The sequence below is a fragment of the Coregonus lavaretus genome (assembly GCF_964263955.1).
Source record: "Coregonus lavaretus genome assembly, chromosome: 12".
NCBI lineage: Eukaryota > Metazoa > Chordata > Actinopteri > Salmoniformes > Salmonidae > Coregonus > Coregonus lavaretus.
In genome coordinates, this window is record NC_139999.1 from 20,216,116 (window position 1) to 20,236,520 (window position 20,405).

Sequence of the window (20,405 nt, forward strand, 5' to 3'; positions counted from 1 at the left end):
CTCCAAGGATGTCAGGGACAAGATTGTAGACCTACACAAGGCTGGAATGGGCTACAAGACCATCGCCAAGCAGCTTGGTGAGAAGGTGACAACAGTTGGTGCAATTATTCGCAAATGAAAGAAACACAAAAGACCTGTCAATCTCCCTCGGCCTGGGGCTCCAAGATCTCACCTCGTGGAGTTGCAATGATCATGAAAACGGTGAGGAATCAGCCCAGAACTACACGGGAGGATCTTGTCAATGATCTCAAGGCAGCTGGGACCATAGTCACCAAGAAAACAATTGGTAACACAGTATGCCGTGAACGACTGAAATCCTGCAGCGCCCGCAAGGTCCCCCTGCTCAAGAAAGCACATATACAGGCCCATCTGAAGTTTGCCAATGAACATCTGAATGATTCAGAGGAGAACTGGGTGAAAGTGTTGTGGTCAGATGAGACCAAAATCGAGCTCTTTGGCATCAACTCAACTCGCCGTGTTTGGAGGAGGAGGAATGCTGCCTATGACCCCAAGAACACCATCCCCACCGTCAAACATGGAGGTGGAAACATTATGCTTTGGGGGTGTTTTTCTGCTAAGGGGACAAGACAACTTCACCGCATCAAAGGGACGATGGATGGCGCCATGTACCGTCAAATCTTGGGTGAGAACCTCCTTCCCTCAGCCAGGGCATTGAAAATGGGTCGTGGATGGGTATTCCAGCATGACAATGACCCAAAACACACGGCCAATGCAACAAAGGAGTGGCTCAAGAAGAAGCTCATTATGGCCCTGGAGTGGCCTAGCCAGTCTCCAGACCTTAATCCCATAGAAAATCTGTGGAGGGAGCTGAAGGTTCGAGTTGCCAAATGTCAGCCTCAAAACCTTAATGACTTAGAGAAGATCTGCAAAGAAGAGTGGGACAAAATCCCTCCTGAGATGTGTGCAAACCTGGTGGCCAACTACAAGAAACGTCTGACCTCTGTGATTGCCAACAAGGGTTTTGCCACCAAGTACTAAGTCATGTTTTGCAGAGGGGTCAAATACTTATTTCCCTCAGTAAAATGCAAATCAATTTATAACATTTTTGACATGCGTTTTTCTGGATTTTTTTGTTGTTATTCTGTCTCTCACTGTTCAAATAAACCTACCATTAAAATGATAGACTGATCATGTCTTTGTCAGTGGGCAAACGTACAAAATCAGCAGGGGATCAAATACTTTTTTCCCTCACTGTACATACTTTTGTACCTATTTCCTCCAGCATCTTCACAAGGTCCTTTGCTTTTGTTCTGGGATTGATTTGCACTTTTCGCATCAAAGTACGTTCATCTCTAGGAGACAGAACGTGTCTCCTTCCTGAGCGGTATGACAGCTGCGTGGTCCCATGGTGTTTATACTTGCGTACTATTGTTTGTACAAATGAACGTGGTATCTTCAGGCGTTTGGAAATTGCTCCCAAGGATGAACCAGACTTGTGGAGGTCTACAATTTTTGGCTGATTACTTTTGATTTTCCCATGATGTCAAGCAAAGAGGCACTGAGTTTGAAGGTAGGCCTTGAAATACATCCACAGGTACACCTCCAATTGTCTCAAATGATGTCAATTAGCCTATCAGAAGCTTCTAAAGCCATGACGTAATTTTCTGGTATCATCCAAGCTGTTTAAAGGCACAGTCAACTTAGTGTATGTAAGCTTCTGACCCGCTGGAATTGTGATACAGTAAATTATAAGTGAATTAATCTGTCTGTAAACAATTGTTGGAAAAATTACTTGTAGATGTCCTAACCGACTTGCCAAAATTTTAGTTTGTTAACAAGAAATTTGTGGAGTGGTTGAAAAACGAGTTTTAATGACTCCAACCTAAGTGTATGTAAATTTCCGACTTCAACCGTATGTGTTATTTCATAGTTTTAATTATTCTACAATGCAGAAAATAGTAAAAATAAAGAAAAACCCTTGAATGAGTAGGTGTTCTAAAACTTTTGACTGTTAGTGTAGGTGTTACAGACTCGGTCAGGGAGAGGTTGAAAAATGTCAGTGAAGAAAATGTATGCAATCAATCAATCAATTTTATTTTATATAGCCCTTCTTACATCAGCTAATATCTCGAAGTGCTGTACAGAAACCCAGCCTAAAACCCCAAACAGCTAGTAATGCAGGTGTAGAAGCACGGTGGCTAGGAAAAACTCCCTAGAAAGGCGAAAACCTAGGAAGAAACCTAGAGAGGAACCAGGCTATGAGGGGTGGCCAGTCCTCTTCTGGCTGTGCCGGGTGGAGATTATAACAGAACCATGCCAAGATGTTCAAAAATGTTCATAAGTGACAAGCATGGTCAAATAATAATCCGGAATAAATCTCAGTTGGCTTTTCATAGCCGATCATTAAGAGTTTGAAAACAGCAGGTCTGGGACAGGTAGGGGTTCCATAACCGCAGGCAGAACAGTTTAAACTGGAATAGCAGCAAGGCCAGGCGGACTGGGGACAGCAAGGAGTCACCACGGCCGGTAGTCCCGACGTATGGTCCTAGGGCTCAGGTCTCTCAGTTGGCTTTTCATAGCCGATCATTAAGAGTTGAAAACAGCAGGTCTGGGACAGGTAGGGGTTTCGTAGCCGCAGGCAGAACAGTTGAAACTGGAATAGCAGCAAGGCCAGGCGGACTGGGGACAGCAAGGTGTCATCATGCCCGGTAGTCCTGACGTATGGTCCTAGGGCTCAGGTTCTCAGAGAGAAAGAGAGAACGAGAGAATTAGAGAGAGCATACTTAAATTCACACAGGACACTGGATAAGACAGGAGAAGTACTCCAGGTATAACCAACTAACCCCAGCCCCCCGACACATAAACTACTGCAGCATAAATACTGGAGGCTGAGACAGGAGCGGTCCGGAGACACTGTGGCCCCATCCGAAGAAACCCCCGGACAGGGCCAAACAGGAAGGATATAACCCCACCCACTCCGCCAAAGCACAGCCCCCGCACCACTAGAGGGATATCCCCAACCACCAACTTACAATCCTGAGACAAGGCCGAGTATAGCCCACAGAGGTCTCCACCACAGCACAAACCAAGGGGGGGGCGCCAACCCAGACAGGAAGATCACGTCAGTAACTCAACCCACTCAAGTGACGCACCCCTCCCAGGGACGGCATGAAAGAGCACCAGCAAGCCAGTGACTCAGCCCCTGCAACAGGGTTAGAGGCAGAGAACCCCAGTGGAGAGGGGAACCGGCCTGGCAGAGACAGCAAGGGCTGTTCGTTGCTCCAGCCTTTCCGTTCACCTTCACACTCCTGGGCCAGACTGATGCACTCACTAACTGTAAGTCGCTCTGGATAAGAGCATCTGCTAAATGACTAAAATGTAAGTCACTTGCCAGTTGGTCTGCGCATGCTTCAAGTACACGTCCTGGTAATCCATCTGGCCCGTGGCTTTGTGAATGTTGACCTGTTTAAAGATCTTGTTCACATCGGCTACCGAGAGCGTGATCACACAGTCGTCCGGAAAATCTGGTGCTGTCATGCAAGCTTCATTGTTGCTTGCCTCGAAGCAAGCATAAAAGGCATTTAGCTCATCTGGTAGGCTCGCGTCCCTGGGCAGCTCACGGCTGGGTTTCCCTTTGTAGTCCGTAATAGTTTTCAAGCCCTGCCACATCCGACGAGCGTCAGATCCAGTGTAGTAGGATTCAATCTTAGTCCTGTATTGACGCTTTGCCTGTTTGATGGTTCGTCTGAGGGCATAGCGGGATTTCTTATAAGCGTTGGATTAGTGTCCCGCTCCTTGAAAGCAGCAGTCAATGGCATTGAACGTTTTGAAATCAGGGTCAATGGCAGTGAACGTCTCTACAGGGTGTCCAATCTCTGTGTTCTCTTCCCCCATGACATCTTTGACAGAGTCCAGAAACACTGGTGGGTCGTTGGCATCCTCTACTTGAAGGATGAATTTCATAGAAGTGGGCTTTGGTCCATTTCTTTACTCATTATCGCATGACACTACCATGATGTGTAACTCGTCTCCGGTGGGGTCAACACTCCAATGCCCTGAGTTTGTTCTCTCCTTCACTACACAAGAGAAATATGGCTCCTCATTCAGCACAATGGCTGTCAGCTGTCTCTCTGCCCCATCCTCATAGTCCAGGGGCTACAGTCACACAGTACAGAGGATAAGTTGTTAGGGCTAGGTAATGCTTCAATCACTATCAGTGTGCAAAACAATGGCATTTCATTTAAGGGCAGCAAAAACATGATTTGCTACCTTTTTTTGAATTTTGTGATTTACTTTTTTCAGAAGACAATAAAAAAGCTTCTAAATAATATCCTGTCTAAATTAGAAATGCATGGTATGGTCGTAAAGTACAGGATGTAACATGAGAGTTTACCTATCCGCTATATCTCAGACAGTACAGGTGGAGGCAATACAATGCATAAAATGCAGTCTGATAACACCCACTTTCACAACTGTCAGGATTCCATCATTGGTTTCTGAGTCAGTCACTATGTTAAAGTGTCCTCTCTCATCCCCCTCGATGGTGTATTTCACCATCCATGCCAGGGTGTTCTTGGTATCCAAGTCTGTTACATGTATCCGTTACGGTGAAGCCCCAGTCTCTCCTTTCATCACCCTGCCAGTTCCCTAATGCTTGGGGTCAGGTGAGAAAGGTTGAATCATACAATTACAGTCCACTGTTCTATTTAAGCAATAAGGCACATCATGAATACAGTCACAGGTAAATGGCGTTGTTCGGCCCAACGCGATACTGGAGGGCCAGTCAACCCATTTACCTGTGACTGTATTCATGATACAGCACTGCCTGCCTCGCGTGCCTTATTGCTTTTATAAACTGTTAAAAACATATTAAAATAACAATGAATTACATATTTTCATTAAAACGTTCGGAAAGTATTCAGACCCCTTGACTTTTTCCACATTTTGTTACATTACAGCCTTATTCTAAAATTGATTAAATTGTTTTTTTCCCCTCATCATTCCCCATAATGACAAAGCAAAAACTGTTTTTTTAGAAATTTTTGCAAATGTGTATATATAAAAAAAAAACAGAAAAAGTACATTTACATAAGTATTCAGACCCTTTACCCAGTACTTTGTTGAAGCACCTTTGGCAGAGATTACAGCCTCAAGTCTTCTTGGGTATGACGCTACAAGCTTGGCACACCTGTATTCGGGGAGTTTCTGGCTGGGCCACTCAAGGACATTCAGAGACTTGTCCCGAAGCCACTCCTGCGTTGTCTTGGCTGTGTGTTTAGGGTCGTTGTCCTGCTGGAAGGTGAACATTCACCCCAGTCTGAGGTCCTGAGCGCTCTGAAGCAGGTTTTCATCAAGGTTCTCTCTGTACTTTGCTCCGTTCATCTTTGCCTCGATCAAGGCCAAATAGTTCAATCTTGGTTTCATCAGACCAGAGAATCTTGTTTCTCATGGTCTGAGAGTCTTTAGGTGCCTTTTGGCAAACTCCAAGTGGTCTGTCATGTGCCTTTCACTGAGGAGAGGTTTCCGTCTGGCCACTCTACCATAAAGGCCTGATTGGTGGAGTGCTGCAGAGATGGTTGTCCTTCTGGAAGGTTATCCCATCTCCACAGAGGAACTCTGGAGCTCTGTCAGAGTGACCATCGGGTTCTTGGTCACCTCCCTGAACAAGGCCCTTCTCCCCCGATTGCTCAGTTTGGCCGGGCGGACAGCTCTAGGAAGAGTCTTGGTGTTTCCAAACTTCTTCCATTTAAGAATGATGGAGGCCACTGTGCTCTTGGGGACCTTCAATGCTGCAGAAATGTTTTGGTACCCTTCCCCAAATCTGTGCCTCGACACAATCCTGTCTCGGAACTCTACGGACAATTCATTCGACCTCATGGCTTGGTTTTTGCTCTGACATGCACTGTCAACTGTGGGACCTTATATAGACAGGAGTGTGCCTTCCATTGATTTGACCACAGGTGGACTCCAATCACGTTGTAGAAACATCTCAAGGATGATCAATGGAAACAGGATGCACCTGAGCTCAATTTCGAGTCTCATAGCAAAGGGTCTGAATACTTATGTCAATAAGGTATTTCTGTTTTTTATTTTTAATACATTAGCAACATTTCTGAAAAACCTGTTTTCGCTTTGTCGTTATGGGGTATTGTGTGTAGATTCATGAGTTTTTCTTTTTAAATCAATTTTTGAATAAGGCTGTAACGTAACAAAATGTGGAAAAAGTCAAGGGGTCTGAATACTTTCCGACTGTGTTAGCCATAGTTGGCTAGCTAGCAAGCAAGGGATAAGCCAGAATAGCAACGGAACATTTAGAACAAACGATTGGGTCACGTCCATAGATAAAGAACAAAAAGACTTAACGCCTCGGTCGCGTCTCTGACAACCTAACCGATAGAATGAACTGCCAGCCGGCTTGGCTAGCAACTATAGATGTGACGGGACTGGGCCTATATTTTCGTTGAAGGATAAAACAGTAGGCTATGAATACATTTATCAAAATAACGTTGTAGAGAGGGCATGCTAAACAACTTTTTTAGCACAGCTGTGCTGATTTACGGTACTTAGCTCCATCTTGTACCTATGACCACAGCACACCCGTGCAAAACAAATCGTTTAGCACGCCCTCTCGTGTACAATTGCTTTATTGCTAGCTAGATAGCCAATTTCAGCTAACTCAGTCGAGTCAAACATTTAACCTGGAATGACAGTACAACACTAGCTGCATGTTTGTTTGAGCTTTTTTTCTATTGGCATTTACTTGGATATGTCCATGATAATGACGTTGATGCGTGATTTTGCCTGGTTCAGAAAAAGTTGTCTCGTCTCGTCTGGGCACCGTTCACTCTCCATGTATGGCACAGAGATCGAAATCCTAAAGTGAAACATTGTTTCCGAGGTCAGACAGGGAGACAGTGAGGCTTATATTAACCCCCGCTGTACCCAACTAAATGCTAGCCTGGAAACAAGTGGAAATAATGTGTGAGTAAAGATAAATTCAGGAGATTATTCGGACAGCAACATTAACATGATATTCTTATGAAGCGTAGTGATACATTTCAGATGGAACTGTGTTAGCAGGAATAGTGTGCCCCGGTTGCATAAAACATCTTAATTACATTTTCCCCTTATCTTTTCCCTTAAAGTTTCCTTAACTTTAAGTCAGTTGCACAAAAGATTTTAAGGTGAATTTCCCCCTTAAATAAAGTGAAAATATGAAGTGTGCCCATGAGGTCCATTAAGTGCTTCATTCAGTATGGATATCAAGTGGAGGCTGCTGAGGGGAGGACAGCTCATAATAATGGCTGGAATGGAGCGAATGGAATGGCATCAAACACATGGAAACCATGTGTTTGATGTATTTGATACCATTCCACTCATCTGCTCCAGCTATTACCACGAGCCTGTCCTCCCCAGTTAAGGTGCCATTGTTGTTTATAAAGAATAATGCTAATCTTTGCTGTGAGACCAAGGAGTCCGCTTACACTGTACTTTGATTATAAAGTTTTATTTATATCACAAGATTTCAGCATAAGTTTACAGACGTCTGCAGGCATCTGGAGAACAGCGACCCAAAATAATATGTTTGTTCTGATCTCCTTTGTCTCAACCAAGTATTTAAAATCTTTACCATGATGTGGGTGGTTTCCCATACAGACCAATCACCTGTCTCCACACAACATACTTCCTCTGTTCTATGGGGTGTCCCCACAAAACTGCTCCCCAGATGCTCCCTCCAAGCTGAATAAACATCCTCTCAGATACCATTTGAAAATGTTAGCAAAGTCATAATTCCTCAGATACTACATATTCCCCCCTTCGAGACAAATTAAGTCTCGAAAACAAAAAGAATAGGATTATGACAAGTAACAATTTATCTTATTGAGTATCTTTAACAATAAACCAAAAACACATTTTTCTATGGAGTGTAAATACATTTCTATGAAATATGAACAAATCTTTATGGAGTGTAAATACATTTCTATGAAATATGAACAAATCTTTATGGAGTGTGAGAGCGAAAAACCTGTCTGGCAGCCTTCTTTCCAAATATCCCTCCATCAATCAAGACAGTAAAATTCTCTCACGGCCCCTCTGCCCCAGGCAACCACCTAAGTACTCCAGATCAATTCATAAATCTTTATCAATGCATTTGAAACTATGATGCAATTTGAATACACATGAAAGCCTCAGCAAACAAAATACAATCAAAAATGTCCACATTCAGGCTGGTCAACCCATCGGACCCTCCTGTGGATTCTCTCTATCCCTGCCTAGACCCCATGTCCCTAAGCATCCACGAAATAAACAAAAACATCTGAGATCCCCACATGTACCCAATAACAGCAAATATCATTCTACAAAAATTAATACAGAAAGAATATGACACAAATTATGTATTACACATGCAAATATGTCTATATATCATTGCAGACACTGGAATGTAGTCCACTACACTTCATCTCCTCAGCAGTGTCGACTTCCAATGCATCGTTGATGATGGAATCGGAACATTTCCACACCTTCCTTGTTCCACCTCCTCCAGTCCATTCATATTGTCCTTTCATAGTGTCCATGTTTGAGTATTTGAATCCCCTCTACACATTCCCCCATATGCTTCTGGAAGAAAAGAAAAGACCAAACAGTATCTTTTGCAAAACAACACATTCAAATTAAAACATCAATATCAACTAAAAATATAAAAATGATATATAAAATGAATCACATTCTATTTCCCCCCTTTGATTCATAACAAAATACTAAAATCACACTAACATTTAAAAACATTTGAAAAACAATCGGATAATCAAAATTGATATCTATCTATCAATACTCCTTTGAGTCTTGACAGAAGGTTAAACCCTCTTATCGTTTCATTTGCAAAACCCTTCAAATTATAGGTAATATTATCAATATGATCTGCCAAAAATGTTACACCATACCATGGAAAAAGTCCCAGTCCCCACTTCTCTCCTATACTTATCCTCCAATGGTAGGCTTCCAGACTATGAAATTCCTCTCTTTACTAAATTAAACCTCAAAAGTTACATTATATTTCTCATTACTAACCTTATGTTCCTGCTTACCCCAAAGTCATCATATAATCATCACCATCTGATATTCCCCTAAACATCCCCTTTCCATCATATGTTTTATTAGAACAAAAACAGCTTTTAGCCCTCACTGGTTTCACCTCCAATGCTTCAGGAGTCGCTGTTAACTGATTTTCCTTCCCATCTAACAAATTCACATAGGGTAATTCATCTAACCAAGAACACTTAAACCTAGGCCTAAACAAATGTTTCGACAACGACATTATTGTATCTGTTAATGATTGTTGCTGATACAACAGCCATGATAAAGCATAAGATTGACACGTACTTGATAAAGGTTTAGCAACCGTCTCTAAAATAGAACCCCATGTGCCTGGTGCTGGAATTCTCAACAGACATGGACCCTCAAGATTCATCACTGATCTTACAGAATGAGTTAACTGCTGGAACCAAAGATTCCTACCTGCCCATCCATCTTTAATTTGCAAAACAGAAGAATCAAATCCATATGCCTTCCATGTGGTCCTCTGTAGCTCAACTGGTAGAGCACGGCGCTTGTAACGTCAAGGTAGTGGGTTCGATCCCCGGGACCACCCATACACAAAAAAAAAAATGTATGCACGCATGACTGTAAGTCGCTTTGGATAAAAGCGTCTGCTAAATGGCATATTATTATTATTTAGTTTCTCTCTTCCCTAACGAGCGGTATTGATCAGATATATCTTCTTGTCTTCCATTAAAATCAAAGAACTCATCCTGTAACTCCATGATTGTATCCTGCACTATTTCAGATGAATCTGCATCATTTTCTACTACCATCTTCTCTCCTATCTCAACACTATCCTTACTACCATTGACAGCACTCTCCATCCGTATCATAAACTCCTGAGTCACTCTTGCTACATCCTTTAGTTTCAGAAAAGTTGTTGTTGGTGTCTGTGTCATATTTCCTACATTTGTTATTGCCGTCGTACCATTAATCTATTTCAAAGTTACTATTAAAATAGTTGCTTTAGTTGATGTATTAACACTCTTAACTATTTCCAGTGGGAAAGTTACAGATATCCTCTGTGTAGTATTTACTGTTGGAGTGGCTACTGTAATATACTTCTCCTGAACTCCTTTGGTGACTGTGGAAGCTTCAACAGACCTCAAATCTTCCATCATAAGCGTCACCTTACGAGTTACATAGCCTTTTAACCAATAATTCTTAGCCGGAACAAACTTTAATGCTTGCACTAAATAAGTACACATATATTCTCCCTGATCTTTCCATGTAACATTCCGCAAAATAAGTGAGCAATCACTCATAACCCTCTTCCACTTCGTATCGTTGTACAAAATATACTTCCTTTGACTAGGTGAAACAGCTTCTACTTCCGGTCCTGATAACAACACTTCTTCTCCATAATTATCTCTCCATGTGGGAGGAACGTCACCACCCCCACTCCATCGCTCACATCTACAAGGAAGATGAGCTGTATCACCCATCCTAACCCTAATGACAGTCTTTTCCTCTAAAATTGGTGCTGGAGCGATTGGCTCCCTTGTAATCAAATGTGATACATTTATAGCTTTAATAACTGTCAATGTTGAAAGAGTTGAATTGCTTCTCACTGTTGTTATAATAGGCTGAAGTGTTGATGTCATTGTCGTTGTTTCATCTCATTCATTTTCCCCCTGAACTCTAAATTTCCCTTCACCACTGTTCTCTCTCTCTTACTACTAACATTGAAGCTTAGCTGACTGTCCTAGAGTTCCTTCAACCCTAGTTTTGCTAACATTTTAATCTGACTTTTCTCCTAACTTTTTCAAAAACCATTTCACTGATTTATCCACAAATTCCTTTCCCACTAATTTTAGGATATGTGATCGGGTAGTCCCCACCTGCTTGTGACTTCTTTACACACAGACTTGGCAAACGACTGAGCATCTTTTAGCTTAATTTGACATTTTATTCACCTCTTGGTGTAGGAATGTAACCAAGAATAACAGTCACACCCTGTAAACATTATTTTTCAGACAGATTGTCCTCCTTCCTATGATATAGTCAATCTTTTCAAGCAAATATGATTCCCAAAAACCATACTCTTTTATAATCTTTCTCCTAACCTTAGCCTTCTTTAAAAAATCTTCACTGAGATTTCCAATCCAGAATACTAAAGACAAATCCATTTCTGTCATCATCAACAATTGGTAAACCTTCTCCTTTGGCACTTCTACCAGACAGCCGTCTGGTGTACATCTTATTGTACAGTTCAACTTACACAATGCATCTCTTCCCAACAATGCAATAGGTGTATGTTCTGATACCAGTATGGGTATTGTAATTTTTTGATTTTTATAGCAGAGCTCAAATGTTTTCGTAAGAGGAATCAACTGTTTTACTCTCTCGAATCCCTATCCTAATTAGTTGATTTTACATAGTGAGATGTGTAACCTCTTCAGGCTGAACACAGATAAAAGCAGTTCCGCTATCCATCATCACTTCCAATGTTCGGTTGTTTATTTTCACCTCAATTGTTGGATCTTTTTCCGGTCCTGATGCTACCAGCTGACACCCCCCTTTCGGATCTTCTGGGCACCCCTAGAATCCTTGCTCCTTGCCCCTATAGGGGTTCACCTGTCCTCCAGATGATCTTCACTTGCTCCTGTATCTTCCTCTGAAATTCTTTCTTTCCAGAAACTATCTATGGATATGAAACAACTTGTACCACTAGTTGTGGCTGGTACAATTGCATTTGACCTTGTTCAGTTGAAGCTGTGGCAGTGATTGTTGATTTGGTGCACACTGATTCTTCATAACCAAAGCTTTTCTTCTCCTTCTTATTCTCCCCCCAGTTGTATTTCATCAAGTTCTGAGAGTTTCTTGGTCCTTTCTGGTTGTGTTCCTTTTTCCTGTACAGATCCACTTGATGGGCTATATGATCTGTATAGACACCTTTTGCCATGCTTCCAAGTCCAACCACCTCTGCCAGTTTGCTCCTTACTGGTGAGGGCAGTCCCATCTGCAGTTTAGCTTTCAAAATTGACTGCTCAATTTGACTCACATCTGGATCATTTCCAGTAATATTTCTCCACACTTGATGGACTCTTGACACATAGGCTTTCGGATTTTCTTGTTGTCCTAGTCGGTCAATCAGAATGTTATCAGGATGCACATTTGTTGGAAACGTATCTTTCAGTGCTCTCCACAGACGATTCCTACTTGCAGCCAACAATTCAGGATCATTCACTGCAGTCCCCACATATCTATTGAGTCCCGCTCTCTGAAATATTTCTTCCATATCTGGAATCCCAAGGAGATTAGCCAAAAGTCTCTTAATGTCTCCTATGGCTGACTGTGTTCCCACCGTAATTTCTTCCAATTTTTAAATCCAAGGATAGGCTCCATCTTGAAGAGTAGGCAGCTTCTCAAGTATATCTGACATATCGGTATTTTGCAAAGGCTTATATTCTAGGTTGTCCTCGAAATATCATCTTCTTACTGGTGCCCTCTTTCCTTTGCCTCAATGTATACTTTTTCTCCAATTCTTGGGATCCTTTTCTCAGCAGTTTTTTCTCCTCTTCTGTATCTTCAGCTTCTTGAGTTGTTGTTCCAGTTCTCTTACTTCTTCTAAATTATTCGCTTTATCCAGGCATGATACGCATCGGTCTATATCTCGTTCTATTTCTTCTGTGCTAGTCATTGTAGGATAAAATCCTCTTGAATATGAAGCACCTTTAATCTCCAAATCTTCATCGCTGTCTCCATCTTTACTTTCATCAGAACTCGAATCTCTTGTATTCTTCTTCTTCAAACATCCATCACCCCTTCTTTCCGCTCTGGCCAACCTCCGTCTGATCACAGGGTCATATCCACCCATGATCTCTTCTGAATCACTCTGATCATCATCATCATCATCTTGTTCATCTTCAAGTTCTATCTTCCTTAACCTCACTCCACTCTTAGTTTCCAGACATCTCGGTTTTTTCTTACTTTTGGAGTTTGGATTAATTTTTATGGTCGTGTCTGCTTGTCCTCTCTCTATTATTCAATCACTTTCATCATGTTGATGACGTCAGGGTTAAGAGTCCCTTCCACTGGCCATGGTTGTTCAATGTCAGGCCAACGTTTATTCCATTTTCCAGATAACCTTGCAATACCATTAACTAGAGGATTACTATTTTCAACTATATCAACAGGTGTAATTACTTTCATAGTTTTGATGTCCTTTTTCCCCATTGTAACAACTATTTTATAGTCCTTTATTGTGAATTATTTTATTATTTTAGACTATATAGCTTATAGTTTCCTCCCTATTTTTTTTCTCCCTAAATTAATTAATTAATTAATTCATAAATTTACTTATTTATTCATTTTATTTTATTTTACCAAATTATTGATTAGTGGCAATCTTACCACATCCAATCAGGAAAGTAAATGAAAGTAGTCAACTTCAGAGCAATCCAAAAAAGAAAAGACCTATAATCCAGCAACACTACAGTACTCACAAACCAATTGCTTAATAAGCACCCAATTACCTTAATTTTACAGAATAATGTCAGTACTCGATTCCCAACACAACTCTAATTAAACCAACTTATTCACAAAAACTCCAATATGCAATTACATCAATTGATCAGTCTGTTGCTAGGCACACAAAATATCCTGTATGGGAAGGTACGTTTTGTAAATAGAACAGTACTGGCCTTAGTTTGACTTGATCCATTGCAGCAGACTCTGTCGCAGCACACCCTGTCGCGTGATGTACACGTCAGCACTTCCGCTCTCTCTCTGTCTCCTCCCTCTCGTCTCTCATATGACAGAATAACAAAGAACAGACAAGAATTTAGTATTTTATGCACACACTGAGTTATTTCAACCATTCAATATTCCTCCGTTCACATTCGCGCTAAGAAATAAGCAAACAACTTAACTCAGGAATATTATAAATAGCTCAATAACATTTTATTTTATTTATTTTTAATCCGTCGACATATCTCTAGTTTATCAATTCAATAGGTCTCAAGAAAACAGTTTAATCTTCAAACAACAGCCGATTTAACAACCAGAATACACTATTAGTCTCTAAATCTTCTCTCTCTTTGTCTGCATCTCCCAGCCGCTCAGTGTAGGGGAGTGGCATATTTTCCCTACGTAACTCTAAAGTCATAAAATCACACGCATGCGTAGTAATTAATTTAATTAATTAATTTAATTAATTAATTTTTTTATTTAGCAGACGCTCTTATCCAGAGCGACTTACAGGAGCAATTAGGGTTAAGTGCCTTGCTCAAGGGCACATCGACAGATTTTTCACCTAGTCAGCTCGGGGGTTAGAACCAGCGACCTTTCGGTTACTGGCACAACGCTCTTACCCACTAAGCTACCTGCCGCCAATACGATTTCAGAGTGGATGGAGCTCTCTCCCAGCTCTCTCCAAGCTATACAACAGAAAGTAGACAGTCCCGCTGTACTTCCTCTCTTTTACCCCCCATAGACAAACAATAACACTTAACAGAGCTCACAAACCATAGAACACAAATCCTACTCTATTCTACACAAACATACATACAGTTTAAGAGGCTTAATTCCATTCCTATGGACCCCTAAGGTAGCATATAGCATGTTACCTCCATTGCGCCGTATAATTCCTTTGTTCCTAAATTTAGGCTACCACGAGGTCCGCGGAAATTCAATGAGCGGTCACATCAATCATATAAACGTCAACCACATGTTGAGAGGTAACTTGCAACCGAATATATATATATATATATATATATATATATATATATATATATATATATATATATATATATATATATATATATATATATATATATATATATATACCACAGCCTCAAGTCCCCTGGACTCACCTAAATACACCTAACGTGTTTTTAGGATTTTCGGCCCATCCTAATGATCGCCTCCTGAGAGGGCTTCCCATAGATTCGCAATGGTCCTAATTTGTATACATTTACCTTGGCCTTATTCCTTTCAATCTATTCTTCTTGAATTTTATTCAAGCAAAATATCCCTATAGACACTCCCCCCTTTTTGCGTTGTTTACCAGCGCAAACAAATTTAGAACGGACTCCTATCCCACAGCAAATAACACACGCAAGTTCTTAACGGTGCATTCATTCAACGCACAGACACACGAACTGACCAGTTGCCCAAAGTAGTGAGAAAACTCACCCTTATCTGCCGGACTCCGGAGCGAAAGTCAGCTCGGCGCCCATGAATGGAACGCTGAGAAAAAACGCAATTCGTCCAAATCCTCGTCGCCATTTCTGTTGTTTATAAAGAATAATGCTAATCTTTGCTGTGAGACCAAGGAGTCCACTTACACTGTACTTTGATTATAAAGTTTTATTTATATCACAAGATTTCAGCATAAGTTTACAGATGTCTGCAGGCATCTGGAGAACAGCGACCCAAAATAATATGTTTGTTCTGATCTCCTTTGTCTCAACCAAGTATTTATAATCTTTACCATGATGTGGGTGGTTTCCCATACAGACCAATCACCTGTCTCCACACAACATACTTCCTCTGTTCTATGGGGTGTCCCCACAAAACTGCTCCCCAGATGCTCCCTCCAAGCTGAATAAACATCCTCTCAGATACCATTTGAAAACGTTAGCAAAGTCATAATTCCTCAGATACTACACCATCAACCTCTTGTGTCTCAGAGGTAGCTAGCTAGCTCGGTAGGTAGCTAAACAATGGAAGGTGCATAATCCATGGCTACAAAGCTAGCTGACTAGCTAGCTACCTACTCTTCAAGTTAGCTTGACTTGCTAGAAAGTAATAGAAACAAGTTGAGAAAAGAAGTTAGTATAAGAAACATGTTTTATTATCTGCTGAATCAATTTGTTTCTCCTGTCTTGAATGTAGAAGTTATATTTTGCGATCTCCCAAAATAAATGCAATCTCTTTGACAAGAGGTTCAGTCAGTGAATCAAGTCGTCTCCATTTGTAACCAGAAATGCCCTTACCTGAGGAAATGTTTGAGGGGCTCTATGCAACATCCTTAAACAATTTCCTTAGGTAAGGAAAAAGGATTCCATAAGGTAAACCCTTGAGGGAAACACTTAAGATGTTTTATGTAACCGTGCCCAGACCCATAGATATGCTATTACATTTCTAGACGGACTTTGTCATAAACCCTCAATGTTCCAGAATGGGGTGAAAATGGCAGCCATATTGGTCAGGGAGATATCCAAACCAGTCTAATTGGAATTAATGACAGTGAGGCATAATCCTGATTTTACTTATGCAGGGGAATAAAAGTAAGGCATGTGATATATCAATTGTGTAATATAATTATTGTCAATCTAAAATATTGTCATATAATTATAAATACAATTTATACAGGTTTTATACCAATTTTCTATATAAATAGCCGGTTTAGTATATGTAAACAGACCAGAAATGTCTCCATTTCTGTTTTCTTGGAAAGCTGTGAGTGCTATTATATGATGCAATATCAGTACTTGTTGCATTTATAACTTGTCTAAGTCCTATCAACAACTGATTTCAGACAGTGTATGGCTGTGGATTGACTGCATTGTTTGAATGGAATGTTGGCATATTGGCAGTTAATTTGAAAAATGTATGGAATCATTCCTCTAAAACTGGTTGGCTAGCTAGTTAACAAACATACAGTGCCGATAAATTCTTCAAATTCATTATTTTACACAATATCTTGTCACAGCACTGGCAAACCATGGTTGACCAACTCCCTGAGCACAACGGCTGACCTTTATGCCTGACCTTTATCCATTTAGACCCTGGTAAATCTAATTTAATCTTATTGACAGGACAGGAGCGTTCTTTACAATCTTTAAACATTCCAGAACAGCTCATTGTTGTGTAAACTTACAGCACAAGTTCACATACGTAAACAGAAAGCACATAAGCATTATTACATAAGGAACTATGAGACATTACAATGTGTAGACTTAGTCAAATATCTACTGTGTGACCAGTTATGGTTGGTAGGTTATTGTTGCCATCCTCAACATGGACGACCACAGTAGTTGAACTAGACAGACTGACAACTTCACCGTGGTCCTTTGCTTCCACCATCACAGTGTATTTTTCTGCAGTCTGTGAGGTTTAGTGAATGATTTGTCCCAAATAAAATGCTTTTAGTTTTTTATATGGTTTGAGAGCTGATTATACAGTAGACTCATAAGGTTGAACTAGACCAAATTGTGTTTTGACCAAACAGACCCCAACTCCTCACAGAGAGAACACAATGAGCACAGGGTTTCATATTATGCCCAGTTAAAGGGATAGTTCACCCAAATTACAAAATGACACATTGGTTTCCCCTGTAAGCAGTCTATGGACAAGTTATGACAGCAATCCATGCATTGGTTTAGTTTCCCTGGCACTGTTTCCACATGATAACATTTTAGCATTTGTGGCACAAATCCCATTCAAGTCATGGGACTGATATAAGCATTTGTCACGCATCATGTCCAAATCATCCAAAAGTATCTAAAAATTGATTGTGAAGCTCAACAAAGTCACTTATAGATGATTTGAACATGATGCGCGAAAAATGCTAATATCGGTCCCACGACTTGAATGGGATTTGTGCCATAAATGCTAAAAGGTTAGCATTTTAGGCGGGTGCTACACAGAGTGGAAGAGGAGAAGTCCAGTGGCTATAAGGCTGGTTCCCAGACTTGCCCTCTACAAGATCATCAGCAGACTCCATCATCATCATCTACCATCCTCTGACCAGCTCCCTTCGCTCAAACCATGAACTGACCCTCTCAATCTTTGGAGGATGCAGCATTCAAAGACTTGGCCTCTATTGGTTGACCTGTCCTTATATATTGCTTCTTTGTTTTTTTGCGCTTGAAGTGCTTTGTGATTCTATGAAAAGCGCTATAGAAGTTTAATTCATTATTATTATTATTATTATTATTATTATTATTATTATTATTATGTGGAAACAATGCCAGGGAAAGTAAACCAAAGCATGGATTGCTGTCATACCTTGTTCATAGACTGCTTACAGGGTAAGGAAACCAATATGTCATTTTGTAATTTGGGTGAACTATGCCTTTAAGCCTTCAGTAGTAGCCATCACTATTTGTGGGAATATGGAGTTACTGTGACCTGCAGGATGGTTTAAGATAGACATCAGCAATTGGATACACCTCTCCTTTACAAGCTTTTAACTGACCCTAAAGTGTATCATGAAGATCCTGTGGTAATGGGACCTTCCTGAAAGGAGTCAGTAATAGTAAGCCTGTCCTGAACATCATAAATTAACAATGTTATATGTTTACTGTATGTGATTCATAATTTTACATTTCAGTCTTATTCAGACTGACAGTAGAGTGCATACATTTTCATATTTTTTCTTTTTTCATAGCAACCATTCACATTTTATAATAATCTGTAGGTTCAACATTGCAGAACAGCATAGATACCCTTTCTAAATTAGAATAGTACGTAGAATACATTAAAGTTCAAGCTTCCATCAATAGTCAGTTTCAAACTCTGATAAAATAAATCCAGAATGTGCAGAGTGTACACTTTGCTAACGGCATATTCAGGTCACCTAAGAAATTACAAGATACCATTTCAGATTATTGAAATGTTTCTAAAGTATAACATGACTGATCCAAAAATCAGTACCATCACTTAAGAGCCCAGTAGAGATGAATATGACTGATGTCATGGTAAAGCCAGACACATCAGTTGGATGACCAGCCTAGGGGAGAGTGTGATGGTATCTGGCAGGTCCTGAGCACCGACAGAGGAAATGCTGCCTTTCATGTAATACACACATTGAGGGGGAGGGCTTATACAATCTGTGTGCGTTCATGTATGAGTGTGTGAGAGAGAGAAAGAGGGGGCCTTTATGAGGAGGTGAGGAGAATATATTGAGAGAACTTTAAGAAATAATTAGGCAACTTGAAGATAAGGTCATACAGTATTTTTGAAGAACCTGCCAATGATTGAAAGTGGAAATTATGGAGTCAAATCCAAAGGTTAAACTTACACTGACACTTCTGAATTATTCAATTTTGTTATTTGTGTAATTAGTCTACTACTGTGCTACTGTCATTTAAAACTGGTGTCTTCATATACCTTTTGGGTAAACAGCCAGATGGCAAAGATCATCGGGGTCATGTTCAGTGGGGCACACTGTAGTAGATGTTTTTACAATTGCTTTACCACAGTGTGCCATGCTAAACATGACCCAGGTAAAATTTTTACATGTATTGAAACAGTAACTCCCCTCACTGAGTATACAAAACATTAGGAACATCTGCTCTTTCCATGACATAGACTGACCAGGTGAATCCAGGTCAAAGCTATGATCCCTTATTGATGTCACCTGTTAAATCCACTTAAATCAGTGTAGATCAGGGTTGGGCAACTGGCAGCCCCTCAAATTACTTTTGAGAGTTAGAATAATAGAATACACAAGGTGCAATAAAAAAATTGGTTGTGCATAAGCAGTCACTCAATTAGTCCATGTCAGCTAAACATTTTTAGATTGGTAAATTAGTCTAGCGGCCAGCGATCTAAACTTGTAGTAAGCATGGTCGAATTACTGACCGGGGTAGGGATTTTCTCTACACCCCATGGCAAAATCGGGGGTATGAATGTTGGTACGCAGACCCACGAGCCACTGCGGCCCCTCATGATGAGTTCCGTTTTTTTGTGGCCCCCACCCCATCAAAGTTGCCCATCCCTGGTGTAGATGAAGGGGAGGAGACAGGTTAAAGAAGGATTTTTAAGCCTTGAGACAATTGAGAAATGGATTGTGCGTGTGCCATTCAGAAGGTGAATGGGCAAGACAAAAGTGCCTTTGAACGGGGTATGGTACCAGGCGCACCAGTTTTAATGTGTCAAGAACTGCAATGCTGCTGGGTTTTTTACGCTCAACAGTTTGCCATTTGTGTCAAGAATGGTCCACCATCCAAAGGACATCCAGCCAACTTGACACAACAAGCATTGGCGTCAACATGGGCCAGCATCCCTGTGGAACACTTTTCGACACCTTGTAGAATCCATGCCCCAACGAATTGAGGCTGTTCTGAGGGCAAAAGGGGTGCAACTCAATATTAGGAAGGTGTTCCTAATATTTTGTACACTCAGTGTATGATTGTCGTTCGTTAACGTCAAAATATTGCAGTTTTTCCATTTCCTGGAAAGTGTATATTTTGGAGATTTCATCTGACAGCCACTACGATAGATTGTCATAACCTTTGGGGATGGATGTATGCTCATGTATGTTCAATAGAGTGGTGAAAGCAGTTGAACTGCATTCCTTATGCGTAGCCTACATTTTTTAGACACCTGTTAGCTCATTTAAAATCTGCCTAAGGTAGTGCCTGTGTGGTGAACAATTACACTAGCATGTC

At 40.7% G+C, this 20,405-nt stretch overlaps 1 pseudogene across 1 annotated transcript in view; it reads right to left on the bottom strand.

Annotated features, from left to right (window-relative positions):
* Window positions 1-19,164, bottom strand: part of LOC311138357 (desmocollin-2-like) — a 34,008-nt pseudogene extending 14,844 nt beyond the window's left edge. The window contains exons 1-4 of the transcript in view: window positions 19,123-19,164; window positions 16,984-17,115; window positions 4,426-4,608; window positions 3,973-4,116 (exon numbers count right to left, since the gene is read on the bottom strand). The product of the transcript in view is annotated as a desmocollin-2-like (transcript). The remainder of the gene's footprint in view (window positions 1-3,972; window positions 4,117-4,425; window positions 4,609-16,983; window positions 17,116-19,122) is intronic.
* Between the last annotated feature and the right edge of the window lie 1,241 nt (window positions 19,165-20,405).